This window comes from Sus scrofa, chromosome 8 (genome assembly GCF_054392235.1).
Source record: "Sus scrofa isolate SSC_HxYL_T2T_F1_AM1 chromosome 8, Sscrofa_HxYL_maternal_Yorkshire_Landrace_v2.0, whole genome shotgun sequence".
In the NCBI taxonomy this organism is placed as follows: Eukaryota; Metazoa; Chordata; class Mammalia; order Artiodactyla; family Suidae; genus Sus; species Sus scrofa.
The window spans coordinates 138,641,996-138,662,306 of NC_139390.1; the positions used below are offsets into that span (position 1 = coordinate 138,641,996).

The 20,311-nt window shown below is 40.2% G+C and overlaps 1 protein-coding gene and 1 long non-coding RNA gene across 35 annotated transcripts in view; both read right to left on the reverse strand.

Moving 5' to 3' along the window:
* Positions 1 to 20,311, reverse strand: part of PTPN13 (protein tyrosine phosphatase non-receptor type 13) — a 216,182-nt gene that overhangs the window by 182,728 nt on the left and 13,143 nt on the right. The gene's annotated exons all lie outside the window — the stretch shown is intronic.
* On the reverse strand, positions 14,935 to 19,003 carry LOC146401089 (uncharacterized). Its single transcript, XR_014813503.1, has 2 exons — positions 18,906 to 19,003; positions 14,935 to 18,452 (listed from the first exon to the last, which is right to left on the reverse strand). It is a non-coding gene; the product is annotated as an uncharacterized LOC146401089 (long non-coding RNA).

Here is a 20,311-nt window from a genome sequence, read left to right on the forward strand (position 1 = left end):
TGCAGTCATTGTGTAAATGAAAGAGCTCCTGCTGTGGCTCTGCGGTAGTGAACCCGACGAGGATCCATGAGGAAGCGGTCAATCTCTGGCCTTGCTCAGTAGGTTAAGGATCCAGTGCTACTGTGAGCTGTGGTGTAGGTCACAGACGTGGCTCAGATCCCGTGTTGCTGTGGCTGTGGTGTAGGCCAGCAGCTGTAGCTCCGATTTGACCCCTAGCCTAGGAACCTCCATATGCCGTGGGTGCGGCCCTAAAAATAAGGAGAAAAAAAAAGATTTCGCATATCTAAATGGATGAAATGTCTGGTTATGTCCTCAGCTTTCAGTACCCTCCTGGAACAGCTCCATTTTCATTTTTTAAAAAGTTAACCTTTGCAGTTCCTGTTGTGGCTCAGTGGTTAACGAATCCAACTAGGAACCATGAGGTTGCGGGTTTGATCCCTGGCCTTGCTCAGTGGATTAAGGATGCAGCCTTGCTGTGGCTCTGGTGTAGGCTGGCAGCTGTGGCTCCGATTAGACCCCTAGCCTGGGAACCTCCATGTGGCACGGGTGCAGCCTTAGAAAAGACAAAAAGAGAGGAAAAAAAAGTTAACTTTTAAATTAGGGGTACCACATAAATACCACAGGAGATCGTTCCACTATAGGGCTCAAGAGGTACTGTTCTCTTCTTCTTAAAGTTCTTAATTTCTGAACACTTCATTTGAAACTGGGCTTTGGATAAATAGAATTTTGTGTAACGGTTTCTCTAAGAATACACACTAAATTATTGACATCAACTCAAATCTCAAATATTACAAACTCATAAGAAAACCATCACTAGATTTTGGTTCTTTCTAGTCATTGCTTTACAAAATAAGGAACTTGTCAAAATGACCAGTAAAGAAACTTTTTCAGTATCTTCAAAAACAGGATAGAACGATCTCTTGCTTTCAGACTTGTTGTGAGGACTTTACAGACTGTGATATACTGAGTCACTTAGCTCTTGAAGAATTCTATTGAGTAGCCTAAGAAATACTATATTAGCTCCCCAATTCATGATTATTCCATGTTACAAATGAGGAGCTGAGGCACACAGATTAGATAGACTGCCTGAGATAATACAGCAAGTAAATTGTGGAGTTGGGATGTGAACCCAAGAACTATGAATTTATTCATCTGAACAGTGAGGACTGCAGAGTTAATACATGCAATAGGCTTTGAATGTGTGCCTGGTACATAATAACTGCTTAATAAATGAAAACTATTTAAAATTAGATCAGTGAGAGATTTCAAAGAAGAAATACAAAAACGAACTGTATTTTTCAGTCTTTCTGGCAGCTTAGAGATGGAAATTCAATAAAGAAAAAAGGAGAATATAGGCTGCATTTCTCCAGAGAGGAGGAAAGAAAATTCAAGCTCTTTGACCTTTTAAATACCTAATACAAAGGAAAAAAAAAATTTTTTTTTGTCTTTTTTTTTTTGCTATTTCTTGGGCCGCTCCCACGGCATATGGAGGTTCCCAGGCTAGGGGTCGAATCGGAGCTGCAGCCTCTGGCCTACACCAGAGCCACAGCAACGCAGGATTCGAGCCGCCTCTGCAACCTACACCACGGCTCACGGCAACGCCGGATCCTTAACCCACTGAGCAAGGGCAGGGACCGAACCCGCAACCTCATGGTTCCTAGTCGGATTCGTTAACCACTGCGCCACGACGGGAACTCCCACAAAGGAAAATTTTAACTTAAAAGAGGAAAAGGCACCACATGCTGTTTTTAAAAGCAAACATGCTGAAACTGCATTAAAATCGAAACAGGGAAGAGAGACAATTCTGGAAGCCATCCATATCCTGAGGCCCTTTCATTTCTTAGGAGTGGAAAAGGAGCAGCGGGAAGAGACCCAAAATTCAAATCTTATCACTGTATCACGTTTCCGCATTTCTAAATGCCTCTTCTAACATCTCTGATTATTACATTCAGCTTAAGGTGGAGCTTTTCAAAGAGGAATGCTGGTGGTGAGAGTTCATTTCTGCAGCTAAAGTTGAATTTCATAATAAACAAGTTAATCTGTTTTAAAGTCTTTTTCAATACACCTGACTTTTACGTTTTGAGACCTCTCCTGGCCACTCTATATTGTCTAGAACAGCGCTCTCCAACAGAACTTTCTGTCGTGATGGATGGATCTTACATGTGTGCGTCCAGTACAGGAAAGTCAATAGCCACTGGGTCCTTGAAATGTGGCTAGTGCAAGAGAGGAACCAGAATTTTAAAATTTTATTTTAATTAATTTAAATGGTCACATGTAACGGTGGACAGTGGAAGTCTGGAAATCCAGGCTAGGTTTGTAACGGGTCTTTGGCTTCCTGTCTTGCCCCCTTTGTAGTCTATTCCCAATACAGTCGCTATCGCAATCCTTCTAAAATGCAGATCTCATCTTGCCACTCCTCTAATGCACGGTTTTGCATCATCACCTGCAATGAAATCTCAGACCCCTACTCAGGCTGACAGGTCCCTACAGTTTTCCCCAGGCTACCTGGACACCTCAACTGTGCACGCTTCCTTTCAGCCCCGACCCGCTCAACTCCAGCCACAGCAACTCAAGCCCTCGCATATACGTCTACACCATTCCTGCCTCAAATATCCACACGGCTAAGCCTCCTCTCTTTATTCAGCTCTTGGCCAATTTTTTTACCTCACAGAAAGGCTCTCTTGACCACCCAGTCCCTTTCTCTCACATCCTTACCCAGTTTTATAAGACTTCACAGCATTTACAGTAATTGAAAATATATTATACACTTAATTTTTATTGAACGTCTCTCACAGCCTCTTTCATGAGGACAGAAATTCTGGTCTCTTTTGTTAACTGGTGTATTCCCAAATGTCTAGAATGGTGCCTGGCTTGAAGCAGATTTTTATGGCCGCACTCGGGAGATATGGAAGTTCTGAGGCCAGGGACTGAATCCAAGCTGCAGCTGTGACAATGCCAGATCCTTTAACCCACTGTGCAGGGCTGGCATTCGAACCCACACCTCTGCAGTGACCAAAGCCACTACAGTCTGATTCTTAACACACTGCGCCACAGCAGGAACTCCTCAAAGTAGGGCCTTATTAATATTTATTAAATAACTGAATAAACACATTCTATTTACCATCTCATATTTATATAATATTTAGTGCTCATTATTTCAAAGGCACTATGAGACAACCTGGAGAATTCAAACAGACAGCAGCCTAGACCTTATAAATCAGATCAGCACAAGAATAATCCTTAGAGTTCCTTAAATCTTAAAATTTTGAGTCTATGCCTTTAACTGAAATAGCCAGGAATACTTCTCTTAGAGATCTGAGTAGGAGTATAGAGCATGCCTGTCTTCTGATGTAAGGACATCTGCCATCTGGAAGGAGCAATCTTTTTATAGCATACCTACCAGAATGCAGAATTGAGACCAATGGGTTAAAATCAGGTAGTCTTCAGCTCAGAATCCAGACTTTCTAACAATATAGAAAAACTCTTGAGGTAATGTCCTAAGGTGGTCAAGCAGAAGGAAATAACTATATGCAGGTGTGTCGGATTTTCCAGTGTCAGGTGCACAGGATGGCCTTGGGTGATCTTTAACATGTTGTCCAAATCTAACATTATATTGTCTATAAAATGCGATAATGAAGACAAGTTAATACATGTGTCATTTTCTGACAAGTTGGTTCCTGCTTGTTACAAGTAGTAAGTCTCAAGGTTGATAGCAAAGAATGAAAATGACAATCAAAGGAGAGCTACACAGAGATTCTACTGAATAATTAAAAACACTTCAGGAGTTCCCGTGGTGGCACAGTGGTTAACAAATCCGACTAGGAACCATGAGATTGCAGGTTCGATCCCTGGCACCACTCAGTGGGTTAAGGATCCGGCGTTGCCGTGAGCTGCGGTGTAGGCTGCAGACGCGGCTCGGATCCCGCGTTGCTCTGGCTCTGGCAGAGGCCAGTGGCTACAGCTCTGATTCGACTCCTAGCCTGGGCACCTCCATATGCTGCGGGAGCGGCCCAAGAAATAGCAAAAAGACAAAAAAAAAAAAAAAAAAAAAAAAGACTTGCCAGACTTTCTTAGCCTAGTTACTATTTAATTTCTGTATCTGTACTATTAGGAAGTCAGTAAAGTCATAACTTTAAAGTATTCAGTTAAGGAAGACAAAATCAACTCAATAGCATACGCCACAGGTGCAGCACTAAAAAAAGACACAAACACACAAAATGTCAAGTCACTTATGATGGAGCCTGATAATGTGAGAAAAAAGAATGTATACATGTATGTGTAACAGGGTCGCCTTGCTGTACAGTAGAAAATTGACGGAACACTGCAAACCAGCTAAAATGTAAAAAAATAAAAATCATTATATTAAAAAAAAGAAATTGCTCTTTATTGTAATATTGCAATTTTATTTTCACACAAGAGTTTTGTCTAACTATTTTTTGTTTTTTGCTTCTGAGGGCTGCACCCACAGCATACGAAGGTTCCCAGGCTAGTGGTCGAATCGGAGCTATAGCTGCCAGCCTACATCACAGCCACAGCAGCGTGGGATCCAAGCTGTGTCTGTGACCTACACCACAGCTCACAGCCACACCGGATCCTTAACCCACTGAGTGAGGCCAGGGATCAAACCTGCATCCTCATGGCTCCTAGTCAGATTCGTTTCTGATGTGCCACAGTGGGGAACTCCCTAGTCAGTTTTCTTCCAATCAGTGTTAATGTGGCTTGTCTTTTCTACCCTTTCACTTTTAACCGAGACTGCATATTGTTTGGTTTGATTGTTTGGGGGGTGGGGGGAAGCCTACAGCATGTGGAAGTTCCTGGGCCATGGATCAAACCCACGCCATAGCAGTAACCCGAGATATAGTACGAAACGCTGTATCTATAACCCACTAGGCCACCAGGGAACTCCTGGTCTTGAGTTTTTAATCCAATCTGACAAGCTCTGGCTTTTAATTGGGGGAACTGAAGCCATTTACATTAAATGTGGTTACTGGTAAAGTTCAATTTATTGTTTTGCTATTTGTTTTTTATTTGTCTCATCTGTTTATCCTCTTCCCTTTTTCTTTTCTTTTCCTGTCTTTGGATTAACAATACTTTATGATTCCGCTTATTTCTTTTGTTAACTTTCAATTATAACTCTTTTTGTTATTTTAAACATTGCTATAAAATGTATAGAACATATCTTTTTAACTTATCACAGTCTATCTTCACATAATATTACATCATTTCATATAAGAACCCACAATTGTAGGGGTTTCCATCACGGTACAGAGGAAACGAATCCAACTAAGAACCGTGAGGTTGTAGGTTCGATCCCTGGCCTTGCTCAGTGGGCTAAGGATCTGGCATTGCCATGAGCTGTGGTGTAGGTCGCAGATGTACCTCGGATCCTGTTACTGTGGCTGTGACGTAGGCCGGCAGCCATAGTCTGATCTGACCCCTAGCTTGGGAACCTCCATATGCTGAGGGCCCGTCCTAAAAAAAACCCAAAAAAACCCACAATTGTATACAGTTGCCCCTTGATCAACACAGAATTTAGGGGCACTGACCTTCTGTGCAGTTGAAAATCTGTGTATAATTCAGAGTTAGCCCTCCATATTTGTGGTTCTCCTATATCCATGAATTCAATCAATCACAGATCATACAGCGCTATAGCACTTGCTGTTGAAAAAATCTGCATATAAGTAGAGCTATGCAGTTTAAATCTGAGTTGTCCAAGGGTCATCTGTACTTTCATTTCTCCCCTCCTAATCTCTGTGCCAATGGCATGCACTTTATTTTTATGTGTTATAATTTTCATACTATATTGTTAGTTTTGTTTAAAATTATTTTTTAAAAAAGAAAAAGTCACAGAACTAGAACAAACAATCCAAACATTTGTACGGCACCATAAAACACCCAGAATTGCCAAAGCAATCCAGAGGAACAAAACCCAAGCAGGAGCCATAACTCTCCCAGACTTCAGGCAATACTACAAAGCCACAGTAATGAAGACAGTGTGGTACTGGTACCAAAACAGACAGAGACCAATGGAACAGAATAGAGAATCCAGAAATAAACCCAGACACCTACGGTCAATTCATCTTCGACAAAGGAGGCAAGAATATAAAATGAGAAAAAGACAGTCTTTTTAGCAAATGGTGTTGGGAAAATTGGACAGCCACATGTAAATCAATGAAACTAGAACACACCCTCATACCATGCACAAAAATAAACTCAAAATGGCTGAAAGACCTAAACCTAAGACAAGATACCATCAAACTCTTGGAAGAGAACATGGGCAAAACATTCTCTGACATCAACCTTACAAACATTTTCTCAGGTCAGTCTCCCAAAGCAACAGAAATAAAAGCAAAAATAAACCAATGCGACCTAATCAAACTGACAAGCTTTTGCACAGCAAAGGAAACAAAAACAAACAAACAAAACAAAGACAACTTACAGAGTGGGAGAAAGTAGTTTCAAAAGATGCAAGGGCTTAATCTCTAAAACATACAAGCAACTTATACAACTCAACAGCAAAAAAGCCAACAACCCAATTGAAAAATGGGCAAAAGACCTGAACAGTCATTTCTCCAAAGAAGATAAACAGTTGCCAACGAACACAGGAAAAAATGCCCAACATCACTGATTATTAGAGAAATGCAAATGAAAACTACTGCAAGGTAGCACTTCACACCAGTCAGAATGGCCATCATTAATAAGTCCACAATAACAAATGCTGGAGAAGGTGTGGAGAAAAGGGAACCCTCCTGCTCTGTTGGTGGGAATGTAAATTGGTATAATCACTATGGAAAACAGTATGGAGGTGCCTTAGAAAACTATACACATATGACCCAGCAATCCCACTCTTGGGAATATATCCGGACAAAGCTTTCCTTGAAAAAGACACATGCACCCCGCATGTTCAATGCAGCACTGTTCACGATAGTCAAGACTTGGAAACAACCTAATGTCCATCAACAGACGAATGGATTAAGACGACGTGGTACATATACACAACGGGATATTACTCAGCCATAAACAAGAACAAAATAATACCATTTGGAGCAACATGTATGGAACTAGAGATGCTCATACTAAGTCAGTCAGAAAGAGAAAGACAAATACCATACAATATCACTTATATCTAGAATCTAATATACAACACAAAGGAACCTTTCCACAGAAAAGAAATTCATGGGCTTGGAGAAATGACCTGTGGTTGCCAAGGGGGAGGGAGTGGGATGGACTGGGAATCTGGGGTTAATAGATGCAAACTATTGCCTTTGGAATGGATTAGCAATGAGATCCTGCTGTATGGCACTGGGAAGTATATCTAGTCACTTAATGAAAACATGAGAAAAAAGAATGTATATATGTATGTGCGACTGGGTCGCCTTGCTGTGCAGTAGATAACTGACAGAACACTGTAAACTAGCTATAATGGAAAAAATAACAATCATTATTTAAAAAAAAAAAAAGAGGAAGTTTTTGCACATAAGAAAATTTAAGCACATTAAAAAGTAACCATCTTTTTTTTTTTTCCTTTTTCTTTCTATGGCTGCACCTACAGCATATGGAAGATCCTGAGTAGAGACTGACATGGAGCTGCAGCTGAGGCCACAGCCAGAGCCACACTGGATGTGAGCCACACCCGTGACCTATGTTGCAGCTCATGGCAATGCCAAATCCTTAACCCAATGACTGAGGCCAGTGATCGAACCCTCATCCTCATGGGAGACTATGTTGGGTTCCTAACCTGCTGAACCACAATACAAACTCCCGAAGTACCAATCTCTACCCACAGGTCTTTTTAAACCATTCTCATGGGATGTCAACATTACTGATATTAGTACAAGTCAAATCACTTTTTCTTCCGGTTGCCTGGTCTTGTAAGTAAAATATTATGACTATTATTTTAAAATGAATGAGAAAAATCATTAAATAACTTAAGGCTGTATTCCAACTGGCTGGTTAGAGACCGAGCTGAGGTGACATAAGAGGGGCTCTCTGAACTGAGCGTTTCACTGCCTCTGGACAGACAAGCATGTGTTTTCTCTTCCCTAACTCCAGAGGGCATATCCTGAACTGTGGGAAGCTAAAAACAGACATCTGAACTCACTGGCTCCCGGATCTGTGTAAACTTTACATTTAAAAAAAAAAAAATTAAGAGTTAATAGGTCACCTTAAGTGACCTTGACCATCCAACTAGAAATAATCTGTGATAAAGACATAAGGGGAGTTCCCGTCGGGGCGCAGTGGTTAACGACTCCGACTAGGAACAATGACCTTGCGGGTTCGATCCCTACCCTTGCTCAGTGGGTTAACGATCCGGCGTTGCTGTGAGCTGTGGTGTAGGTCGCAGACGTGGCTCAGATCCCGCATTGCTGTGGCTGTGGTGCAGGCCAGTGGCTACAGCTCCAATTCGACCCCTAGCCTGGGAACCTTTGGGAGCGGCCCAAGAAATGGCAAAGACAAAAAAAAAAAAAAAAAAAAAAAGACATAAGGCATTAATGATATCTGCCAAGCAGTCTGCCAGCTCCTCTTTATTCTTTCCTCCTTGACTCTTTCCTCGACCCTCTGTCCTGTGATCCCCCGTTCTATACCATCTGCGCCTCCCCTGGGAAGGCAGCATAGAAGAATGGTCAAGCACCTGAGCTTCAGAATCAGAATGAGCGTAAGTCACTGCTCCTCCATTTAACAGCTCAATCATCTTGGACAAGTTATTTTCCCCTCCTATAGCTTCCCCTCCTCATCTGTAACAGGAAAAGAATGGTAATTAAAAGGTTGGATGGATTAAATGAAATGATGTAGGTAGAACTCCTTACCCAGGGTAAGTGGTCAAAACGTTAGATATTATTTCATAACTGCATTTGGGGATGCTTACAGAGTGGGCCTACTAAACTACTTCTCTCAGCCTTTTCTGTGTTACTTTTTAAAAGACATTTAAATATTAACCAAAATATATAAGGAGTTCCCTGGTGATGTAGAGGTTGGGATGTGGCACTTTCACCGCTGTGGCTGGGTTTGAACCCTGGTCTGGGAACTGAGATCTCACATTAAGCCGTGGCATATGCTGTGGTAAAGAGGGGAGAGGGAGAGGGAGGAAGGAAAGGAGGGCGGGAGGAAGGCGAAATACCATATATATTTAGCACCGTCGTTAGCCTCCCATTTGGTATCATTTCCCTTCGGCCTGAAGGGCTTCATCATTTCTTGGTCTGCTGCTGCTGAACTCTTTCTGCTATTGTTCTCTCTGAAAAAGTCTTCATTTCGTTTCATTTTTTAGAAGGTTTTTATTGGGTGCAGAATTCTCGGTTGACAGTTTCTTTCAGTGATTTAAAGATGTTGCTGACCATCTTCTTGTTCGCATTGTTTCAAGACAAATATACCGTCATCCTTATTTTTATTCCTTTTTATTTCTTTGGTTGCCTGTAAGATTGTCGTCTTTAGGAGTTCCCACTGTGGGGCACAATGAGATGGGTGGCATCTTTGCAGTGCCAGGATGCAGGTTGCATCCCCAGCCTGGCACAGTGGGTTAGGGGTTGCATCTGCGGCTGGGATCTGATCCCTGGCCTGGGACTCAATATGCTGCGGGACGGCCAAAAAAGAAAAAAGGTCTTCTCTTCATCACAGGTTTTGAACCGTTTGAATATGATGTGCCTTGGTGTAATTTTCTTTGTGGTCCTTACACTTGGGGCTCATTAAGATTCTGAAGTATGTGTTTATAGTTTCCATCAAAGTTGGGAAAACTTCAGCCATTATTTATTCAAATCTTTTTTCATCATTGCCTTCTTTTTCCTCTCCTTTAGGAATTCAAATTTCATGTATATTAGGCTACCTGAAGTTATCTCCCATTTCACTGATGCTCTGTTCACTTTTTAAAATGATTTTTCTTTGTGTTCTATTTTGAATAATTTATATTGGTACATCTTCAAGCTTACTAATATTTTCTTCCTTAATGATTAATCTGTCATTAATCCCATCCCATGTATTCATTTCAGAGTTACAGTTTTCATATTTAAAATTCAATGTATTCCTACTAACTTTTTGTGCATACGGAATATAGTTATACAAACTATTTAATGTACTTCTCTGCTAATTCTAACCTCTGGGTCAGTTCTGAGTCAGTCGGGTTGATTTACCTTCTCGTTCTAGGTCAAATTTCCCTGCTTCCTTGCGTGCCTGGAAATTTTTTGATTGGATGCCATGTATTCTACATTTTATCTTGCTGGAAGCTGAATATGTTTATAAACACTGAGTTTTGTTTAGGGGTCAAATTAAATTATTTGAGAACTTTTAGGTCTGATCCCTCAGGTGCAGCTTTTGGTAGCCTGGCGCAGACCCATGCTCAGTCCAGAGCTCACTGGGGGGAAGAGTCTTCTGTGTACTCTACCTAATAGCCTGTCAATCTTGCGGTTTTCCACCCCAGTCTGTGGGAACAGGCACTCTTCCCAGCTCTCCTGAAATACCCAAGTACTGTTCCCTCTAATCCTTTGGTATGGTTCCTCTCCAGCTCAGGAGGTTTCCTCACACACATTGAGAACCCAGCTGAATACTCAGAGTGGACCCGAGAATCTCCAGGTTCTCTCTGCAACTCTCACGTCTCCACCACTCTGCCTATTACCTCCAGCTGCCTTACTTAGTCTCCCTAGATTTTCGGCACTACGTCCTGAATTCAGGGTGTCTACCACTTGCCACCTGGTTTCCCATACCTTGCCTCACAGCCCAGAAATCTCGCAAGTCAGTCAGCTGAGAGTCATGAGGTTCACCTTGTTTCCGTCTCTCAGGGACATCACTGTTTTTCAGGGCCTGCTGTCCACTGTCCTAACTGGTGTTTCCAATATTTTGTCTGTTTTTTCGTCATTGCGGACTGAGGGATAAATCTCGTCTCTGTTATCCATTTGGCCAGAAGAGGAAGTTTCACTAGTTTATCATGTTTACTTCTCTGCAATGAGCCACTGTAAATGGCATCTCAGTTCTCTCATCCCTCTGATGCACTGGGGTCAAATCTTACATGGTTATGAGGCTGTCCTTTTGATTATTTCTGTGTGAGTCTTTTCACTAACTGCCTTAAAGGCAGTCATTCTTCTGTATAAAAAGCGCATTTGAATGAAATAGTACTGAGGCTAAGGAAGTTTAAGGCTACAGGGAAGAATGTCTAGAAGTTTGTGCAGCTAAGTAAGTCACGTGATTTTCATTCTATACAGTTTTTATATGAAGGATTTTTCTTTGATAACTTTTGCAAATGAAAAGAACATTCATGGGGGTAGTGTGGAGATACTGAATGTGCAGATGGGAAATAGAAAGAACGATAGACTTTGAGAAAGAAATAAATGCAATAAGAGTAAAATTTTGCTAAGAAAAATCATGGAAACCATGTCTGATACATTTTCACAGCAGACACTGTCTTCTACGTATTTTAGGAATAGTCTTGTTCTTTCCTTTATTCCTACACAAAAATCCTTATCATCCAGCTGATATGCTAAAGTGAAATACTAATCAAGGCAGACAGCTGGAAACATTTTCATCATTATTATTCCTTTTTTTTTTTTTTTTTTTGTCTTTTTAGGGCTGCACCCATGGCATATGGAGGTTCCCAGGCTATGGGTCTAACCGGAGCTACAGCTGTTGGCCTACACCAGAGCCACAGCAGCACAGGATCCGAGCTGAGTCTGCGACCTACACCACAGCTCACAGCCACACCGGATCCTTAACCCACTGGGACAGGCCAGGGATCAAACCTGCAACCTCATGGTTCCTAATCGGATTCTTTAACCACTGTGCCACACCAGGAACTCCTTCATTATTGTTCCTTAATAAACAAAATATGGCACATTAGTCAAGGTGAGGTAGTTAAGATAATCAAGGTAGTTAAGATAAACAGGCTGCATACTGGTGGCCCATGGGCTTTACGTGTCCTGCAGACATGTTGTGTTTGGCCCACAGAGGAATGGCCCACGTGCCTTTTTTTTTTTTTCCCCCACAAAAGTGTGAATTTGTGGCCGGTATTTAGAAATTTGAAAGATTCACAAATTGGAGAGATTTCATACGAAAATCTTGTGAAAACAGGAGCTATAGCAGCACTGAAGGTGGGTAGCAGATTGCTAGAAAGATACAATGAAAAGTGTATTATTTTCTACCAGTTGTAGGAAAGCTGTATGTGGGGCCACATTTTAAAACTATAGATTCCTGGAGTTCCCATCATGGCTCAGTGGTTAACGAACCTGACTAGCATCCATGAGGATGTGGGTCTGATCCCTGGCCTCGCTCAGGGGGTTAAGGATCTGGCATTGCCCTGAGCTGTGTGGGTGGCAGAGGTGGCTCAGATCCCGTGCTGCTATGGCTCCAGCATAAGCCGGCGGCTACAGATCTGATTCGACCCCTAGCTTGGGAACCTCCATATGCCGTGGCTGCGTCCCTAAAAAGACAAATAAAAAATAAAACTATAGATTCCTAGGGGTCCAGAAAGTATCTCAAAATGTTTCTTTTTAACCAATTCATAGATAATCCAAAGACAGCTCACATTTGGAAACTACAATCTACCCTACCTCTGCCTATGTTTCAAAAGGTTCACATAAAAGGAGACATAATTACAGAGAGCTAAAACGGTGTTATTAGAAAATTATGCTCTGACACACTTTTCCTCCCAATGCACTCATTTAAGCAGTTAAAAAAAATATGAACTTTTGGTATACAGTAAGAGTAATTCCATATTTAGTCTTTAGTTTTCACGCTTAAACCAAGAACACCAGAAGAGCAAGCCTGTTAAAAAAAATTATTGTGAACTATATCTAGTTACTTGTGATGGAATGCGATGGAAGATAATGTGAGAAAAATAATGTGTGTGTGTGTGTGTATGACTGGGTCACTTTGCTGTACAACAGAAACTGACAGAACAATGTAAATCAACTATAATAGAAAAAAATAAAAAAACCTAAAAAAGTTGCTATGCACGAAGTTTCTATATACCAAAAATTTCTATATATTGGGGTTTCTTTCTAACTCAGCGCTCAATAGGAGAAGAGAAATAGATCTAAGTTCCCCTTTCAAGTGTCAAATGATCCAGCTTCAGCTGTACTGAATATTTATCAACCTCAGTTAAAAGAAAATTCTCAACAAACAAAACCCTATATTAATGGTAAGACATTCAAGTTTCCTTTTACTACTGACAGATTTCTAACAGTAATAAAACAATGGAGTGTAACAGGTCAAAAGTGTGAGAAATGTTTGACCAATGAGGTGATTTGAACTGGGGTGAGGGGAGAAAGCCAGAAAAATAAAGATGTATTATTTAATATAGAGAACAAGAAGACTTTGTGTAAATTATTTCCGAAAGCAAAGAACTTTTGAGCATACTAAGAGACTAACATGTCAAGCTTCCCATTAGGGAATACTAAAACATCAGTTTGGCACATCATTTATTAATATTTTGACCTGCCTCTGGTGACATCACTGAAAATGAAGGCTACAGAAGAGCCCCCAGGAGGGGACCCAGAGATAGGAAGAGAGGAAGGACTTGCCTTTCAATTTTTGTACTTTTCAATCCTGTGCAACAGAGATGTTTTACCTCTTCTAAAAATTAAGATACTTAAAAATAATAAAACAACCTTTACCTGCTATCATAATTTAAGTCAATGGGCAATGAAACTGTGAAACTGTTTACTTGATGAAAGAACTTCATGATCACCTAACCATTTGCATGAGAATGGTATAGTCTTAAGCGGGGGGGGGGGGGGGGGGGGGGGGGGGGGGAAGAACGTGAGGATGGTTAAGGGGAAAGAGTAACAGAGGTTTTGTTTCAAAATATTCAAGGACATAAATTCCACTTCCCCAACTAAGAACAAATGCCAACCAATTTACACTGTGAGTGAATTTAGAAATTTTAAAACCGTACGATCAACTAAAATTTAGAAGCTTTCGGGGATACTCTTCTCCGACTTTTATACCACCACATACAAAGCATGCAGCCCACTGAAAGAGTGGATTCAAAGGAGAATAAAAGAAACTTTGTTGGCAGTTACCAACAAGTCGGGGCTCTGTAAATACAGCTGCCAACCAAACCAAAGGACAATTTTTAAATGCACTACGAATAGAATGGAGAGTTGATCATAAACTATTCTTAATGACCATACCTTAATAAGATCATTTCGTCTAACCTTGAACTAAAGCTACAAATGATTTTCACCATTAAAATTATCTAGCGTGAAAAAAAAATTATCTAGTGTGTAACAATTAAGTACATAAGCACTGGGATCAGATTACTTAGATTCAAAATGCTGGCTCTTCCAATTAATTATCTATAATTACTTTGGGCAAATTAATCTCAGTTTCCTTATTTGAAAAAAATGGAGATATTAGTAGTATCTACCTTAAAGCAGTTTTGAGGAATTAATTTTTTACTAAACAGAACATTTTGTAAGTGTGCATTATCGATATTAAACATCCCTGTGAAAAGTAACCCAACCTCAACTACATGCTCTAGGTTTTCTAAAGCACCGGCTAAAAGGAGTTCCCCTTGTGGCTCAGTGGTCACATCCCGACTAGTAATCACGAGGATGCAGGTTCAGCCCCTGGCCATGAAGATCTGGCGTTGCCGTGATCTGTGGTGTAGGTCACAGACACGGCTTGGATCCTGCATTGCTGGGGCTGTGGCATAGGCTGGCAGCTGTAGCTCCGATTCAACCCCTAGCCTGGGAACTTCCAGATGCCATGGGTGCAGCCCTAAAAAGAAGAATAAGAAAAAAAGCATTGGATAAAATAATTTAGTGTATTACAATCAGTAAGCCCCTTCCTTACTAAAAAAAAACAAAAACAAAAAAAAAACTTCAGGCAAAACATCATAATCTATTTCTCAACAGAATAAATTCTACACGTTAGAAGAATTCATCAATTCTTCACAATCTAATACTTCTACTCCTAAGACATGTTGTTTTTCCTCATATATCACTTGAGGCATTTTTAGTTTTTTTTTCTGGGCTTTTTAACATTAAAAGTTTTTATAAAAAGCAAGGCAAAACAAAAACTATGGCTATTATCATGCTTTGTTTACCAAGCTTTATCTTTTTCCTATTAAACATTCTATTTTCATGTTATAAAACAACCTCTTGTCAACCTAATTTTTGATGGTCACAAAATTCCATCATAAGGATTTAGAAAACCTTAAAGCATTCCTCCCCTGTAAACTGTTGTTTCCGATTTTATACCGTTACAAACCAGGCGGTGATGAGCATTTAAACATTCTTAAAAGATTTCCAAAAGGATACTTTTTTGTCTTTACTCAACAGTCTGTAGGAACTTGGATGCTGGAAAACCACAGGAGAGTGGGAGGAGGCCTGGGGCGGGGCGGGCGGCTGCAGAGCACATGCACTGCGTTAGGAGAATGGGGTCAAAGCTCAGATCCAACTTCCTCAACTCAGAAGCCAGTGCAGACTCCCGAGTTTTCTCTCGTATTTTCTATGCAAGCTGAAGCGATTTCCTGCTTCTCCTCGAAAGTGCTTGTTTTAAAAGATACTCCTCATATGAGAAGTTATGGTTAAGATAATTGACTTTGGAGTCAGACCTGGATTCAAAATTCCTGCTTCATCGCCAACCAGTGGTGTGACCTACGGCAACTCATTAAGCCTCTCTGAGCCTCAGTTTTCCCATCTGTAAAATAACGTCTATCTCACAGATTGTAAAGAGAAATAATTTTCTAGTTTACATTCTTAAAACAGTACCTCGCACACAGTAAATATACAAACAGTATCTTGTTATTACAACCATTTTCACTATTCCTTTAGGTATTTGAAAGAGACCGTAAACACATATGTGTGGTTTGTGTTTAAATTATTGCCTTTATCTATAGCTTACGAGGCCACAGGTACATATTTACAAACTGTTGCATCATATAACTAGCTTTTAAAATACTGTTCAGTCTAATGAGCTGTCACAACATGGAGATATGAAAACCCTTTTGATGTCCCTCATTAGGACAGTAAAAGAGGATTTAAATAGCTTTCTAAAATATTAATTGTTTTGGAGTTTCTGCTATGGTGCAATAGGAGCACAGGGTCCCAAGTTCGATCCCCACACAGTGGGTTAAGGATCCGGCATTGCCGCAGCTGCAGCTTAGGTCATGAATACAGCTCAGATCTGATTCCTGGCCCGGAATATACCATGGGGCAGCCAAAAAAGAGAAAAAATATATGTTAATAGTTTTAAAGGTATCATAAACATGAATTTTGCTACTTACAGCATATACCATTGACGCTTTCTTTTGAGACAGTTAAGAAATTCTTAAGTGTTCTTCACATGATTAGAAGGTCAAATATATTTAAAAGGTGCTATCCAAGCAAACCAGGAATAGTTTATAAGCTACAGTAACATTATTTCCACTAGACTTCTTTTTCTTACAACTATTTGGTAATATAAAAAGCAGAAAAGGAAAACATACCAGCCACCATTATGTATAGTTTACTAATTAAGGCAATGGTAATTAATCCTTTAGATGATCTGGCCAGCTAAGACACTAGTTTTAGAGGCCTACACTGAATTTTGCTATTACCTAACAATCAGGTGACTTTAGGCCATCAACCAAGTATGTGAGATAGATGAGAAGTTTTGTAATATGCTATTTTGAGAATTAAAAAATAAATCAAGGAGCTCCCTTGTGGCACAGTGGGTTAAGAATCCATGACTGTCAGGTTGCTGCTGTGGCCTGGGTTCGATCTCTGGCCTGGAAACTTCCACATGCCTCAGGCACAGCCAAAAAAAATTTCAATAAATAAGTAAAGGCCGGAATTGGTAAAATATTAAACATATTTTTGAATTCTACTTTTTACATCACACTTGGTAAAGTAGATAAAACATTTGCGTTAAAGATGGAAATTAGAGTTTCAAAAAATTTTAGGGGTTGATATCTGCCAAGTATAATGCCAGGGCAATTTACAAAAGAGATTCCCATTTACTTTGTAATTTTGAATCCTAGTGATAGCATGACAATAAAATAAGTATAAAGGTTGACAGTAAAGTCACACTAAGTAACAAAAAACCCCACTAGTATGACACAATATTGAACAAGAGGATGAGATTTTTTAAACGCTTCTTCTGTATTTATAGTTTAGATGGCTCCTTTAAATACAATCCCCAATTCCAGATTCAGTGACTAATCTGTAGACCAAGCAGTAACTAATTCACATAGCACTTTGAACAGAACGAACACCACACACACTTTGCCCAGAGTCAGCTTGTTCGAACAAGCGGCAGACAGTGGCAAATGATAAATATCTTTGATTCCATCAAAAGCTGGCTTCTTGAGCAAATTCAGAAAATGCTGAGTAAAATCACTTCCTAGTTCAACCAATCTTCCCAGCCTTGCTCTGAGTTCTTCATTACTCTACGCCCCATGTTTTATTTGACTCCTGAAGATTCTAACGGCCCCTATACCCTACGCTTCATTTTTAACTTCAAGGTGATAAGGCCTATACATCCTCCATCCACCTCCCATCACATTCCCAACAACGATTTATTTCTAGCATTTACATTTCTCTTCATACTTCCACTTCTCAGCACTACCAAATCATACTGAACAGCAGATAAGCTTGCCTCTTCTGACAACACTTTCTGAAGATAACTGCGTTAAGTATAAATTCTCTTACAGAACCCTATTTTCACTTCTATTCATCAACGGGTCTACATCTACCTTTGTAACATTCCCTTCAATTTTACAGAAACAGCTGTTCTCTTCCTGACTAAAGCTAACACTCTACCTAGGGCTCATTCCTTTCCATCCAGCCAGAGCCTCATAAAAAATGACTCTCTTTCACTCCTTCTGGAATTTTAAACCTCTTAATCTCATAGAATCTTTTCTTTTGCCATTTTCAATCTTATAAAGACATTTTTTTCTGACCGATAAAATCTCCCAGATCATCCAAATCTCCCGAAATTTCACCAATTTTGACACCAAATACCACCTACCACTTCAATTTCCCATTTTTCTCATCAGTATAGTAAAATGGTTGTTTTGAAGGCATTAACATTCTAGTGATCACACGGTCCTTTTTCTTCTGCTCTTTCAGCATCTTGCTGGGGCTCCCGAGGCATCTGCAGCTATTGGCGACACACCCTTGACAAACTCTCCTGATGCACTGTCTTTGACATCACACTTTCGTAGCTCTTTCATTCTTTTGACACTTCCTTCTCTGTCCCCCCCATTCTTCTCACTCTCACAGGCATCTCCAGCACTTCTTTTACCACCTCCTTTCTCCTGAATTGACTGACTCACTCTACCTTTTACTCTGCTCTGTGATACACCATGCTTGTTTCTGGACATCTCATAATGTCTTCAAGATAGTTCAAGCTCTCCCCAACTGAATCCTTTGATTAAGCCACATTTTCTTCCTTAAAACTTTTACTGCATTTACTGTTTCTTTTCTAAAGTTTTGGAAAATAAACCACAGCCCACAGCAACTCAGGATCCAAGCCACGGCTGTGACCTACACTGCAGCTTGAGGCACCACCAGATCCTTTAACCCACTGAGAGAGGCCAGGGATTGAACCCACATCCTCACAGATACTAGTCAGGTTCTTAACCTGCTGAGTAACAATAGGAACTCCTAATATTTTATTTTCTTGGCCATGCCTGAAGCAGGCAGGAGTTCCTGCGACAGGGACTGAAACTGTGCCATAGCAGTGACAATGCTAAATCCTTAACCCACTGAACCACAAGGGAACTCCTTATTCATTGTTTTGTAACATATAATGGTTTCCTAACTTTCTTATTTGCATTTTCTTTTAAACCTAGATTTTAAGATGTTTTCTCCTCTACCCCCCCACCCCTTTTAAGGTCACACCTGCAGCATATGGAAGTTTTCAGGCTAGGGGTTGAAGTGGAGCCACAGACCTACACCACAGCCACAGCAACGCCAGAACCAAGCCACATTTATGACTTATGCTGCAGCTTGCTGTAATGCCAGGTCCTCAACCCACTGAGCAAGCCCAGGGGTTGAACCTAGATCCTCACGGACACTACGTCAGGTTCTTAACCTGCTGAGCTACAATGGGAACTCCAGATTTTAAGGTTTTTGGGTAGGAACCATTTTCCTTTTATTTTTTAGTATTTCTCAATATACACAAAAGAATTCTCAACATAGAGCGGTCAAACACTTTCAGACTGTAACTTTGTTTAGATGAGAAATAAAAGACATCACAACAAAAATTAACTTATATTACTTGTAAAATATTTTTAATTGTTGCTAGTTTAACTATAGTCAATTAAATATGTAGGGTTTTTTCCTACAAATTTCCATACTTTTCACATATTCAAGGAGGCATGGCAGAGCTGTCCACTTTATTTCTTTTAAGATGTCAACCATTTTAGTTTTAAAGTAATCTACTTATAGCTACTATGTCTAAAAAGATCTTACACATAAAATATCTGATAACCAAAGCATCATCAGTGAATAATCAAAACAATATACTCGATAGGCTTGGGAGTTCCCGCGGTGGCACAATGGGAACGAATCCGACTAGGAACCGCGAGGTTGCGGGTTCAAACCCTGACATAAATAAATAAATAAATAATACACTAGATAGGCTAAAATCTGGGTGAATAAAAAGATAAGCCATGCTTTTTTTCTCAGTATAATTAATATTTCTTAGGTTGCTACGTTGCCCAATTTACATAGATGAAAAGGAAAGTGAAAGGTACAGAATTCTTACAAACTGAACCCATGGACTGTACCCAAGCATTTTATATGTGTAATGACACAGGAATAAAGCTCATGGAACCTTACGAATTAGATATTATTATTTCCACTTACATAGCAGACACAGAGATTCAATTACTTATCCAGTAAGACTCTAATTAACAAAAGAGCTAAAATGCAAACTAAAGACTATCTCAATTTAAAATCTGTGCTCTTTCGACTTACTGTATTGAGTCCAGATTTCTTTCTTTCTTTTTTTTTTTTTTTTTTGTCTTTTTCCAGGGCACCTGCAGCATATGAAGGTTCCCAGGCTAGGGGTAGAATCAGAGCTGTAGCTGCCGGCCTACGCCAGAGCCCCAGCAACTTGAGATCAGAGCCGCATCTGTGACCTACACCACAGCTCATGGCAATGGCCATATCCTTAACCCACTGAGCGAGGCCAGGGATCCAACCTGCAACCTTATGGTTCCTACTCAGATTCGTTAACCACTGAGCCGCGATGGGAACTCCCGAGTACAGATTTATTTCAATGTGAATAACAAACCATGACATGGCCTAGATTTAGTTTTCATAAAAGCAAAACACTTAAGTAAGGACATAAGTATACCACTTTTTCTTGTCTTTTCAAAGATTGACAATAACTCAAT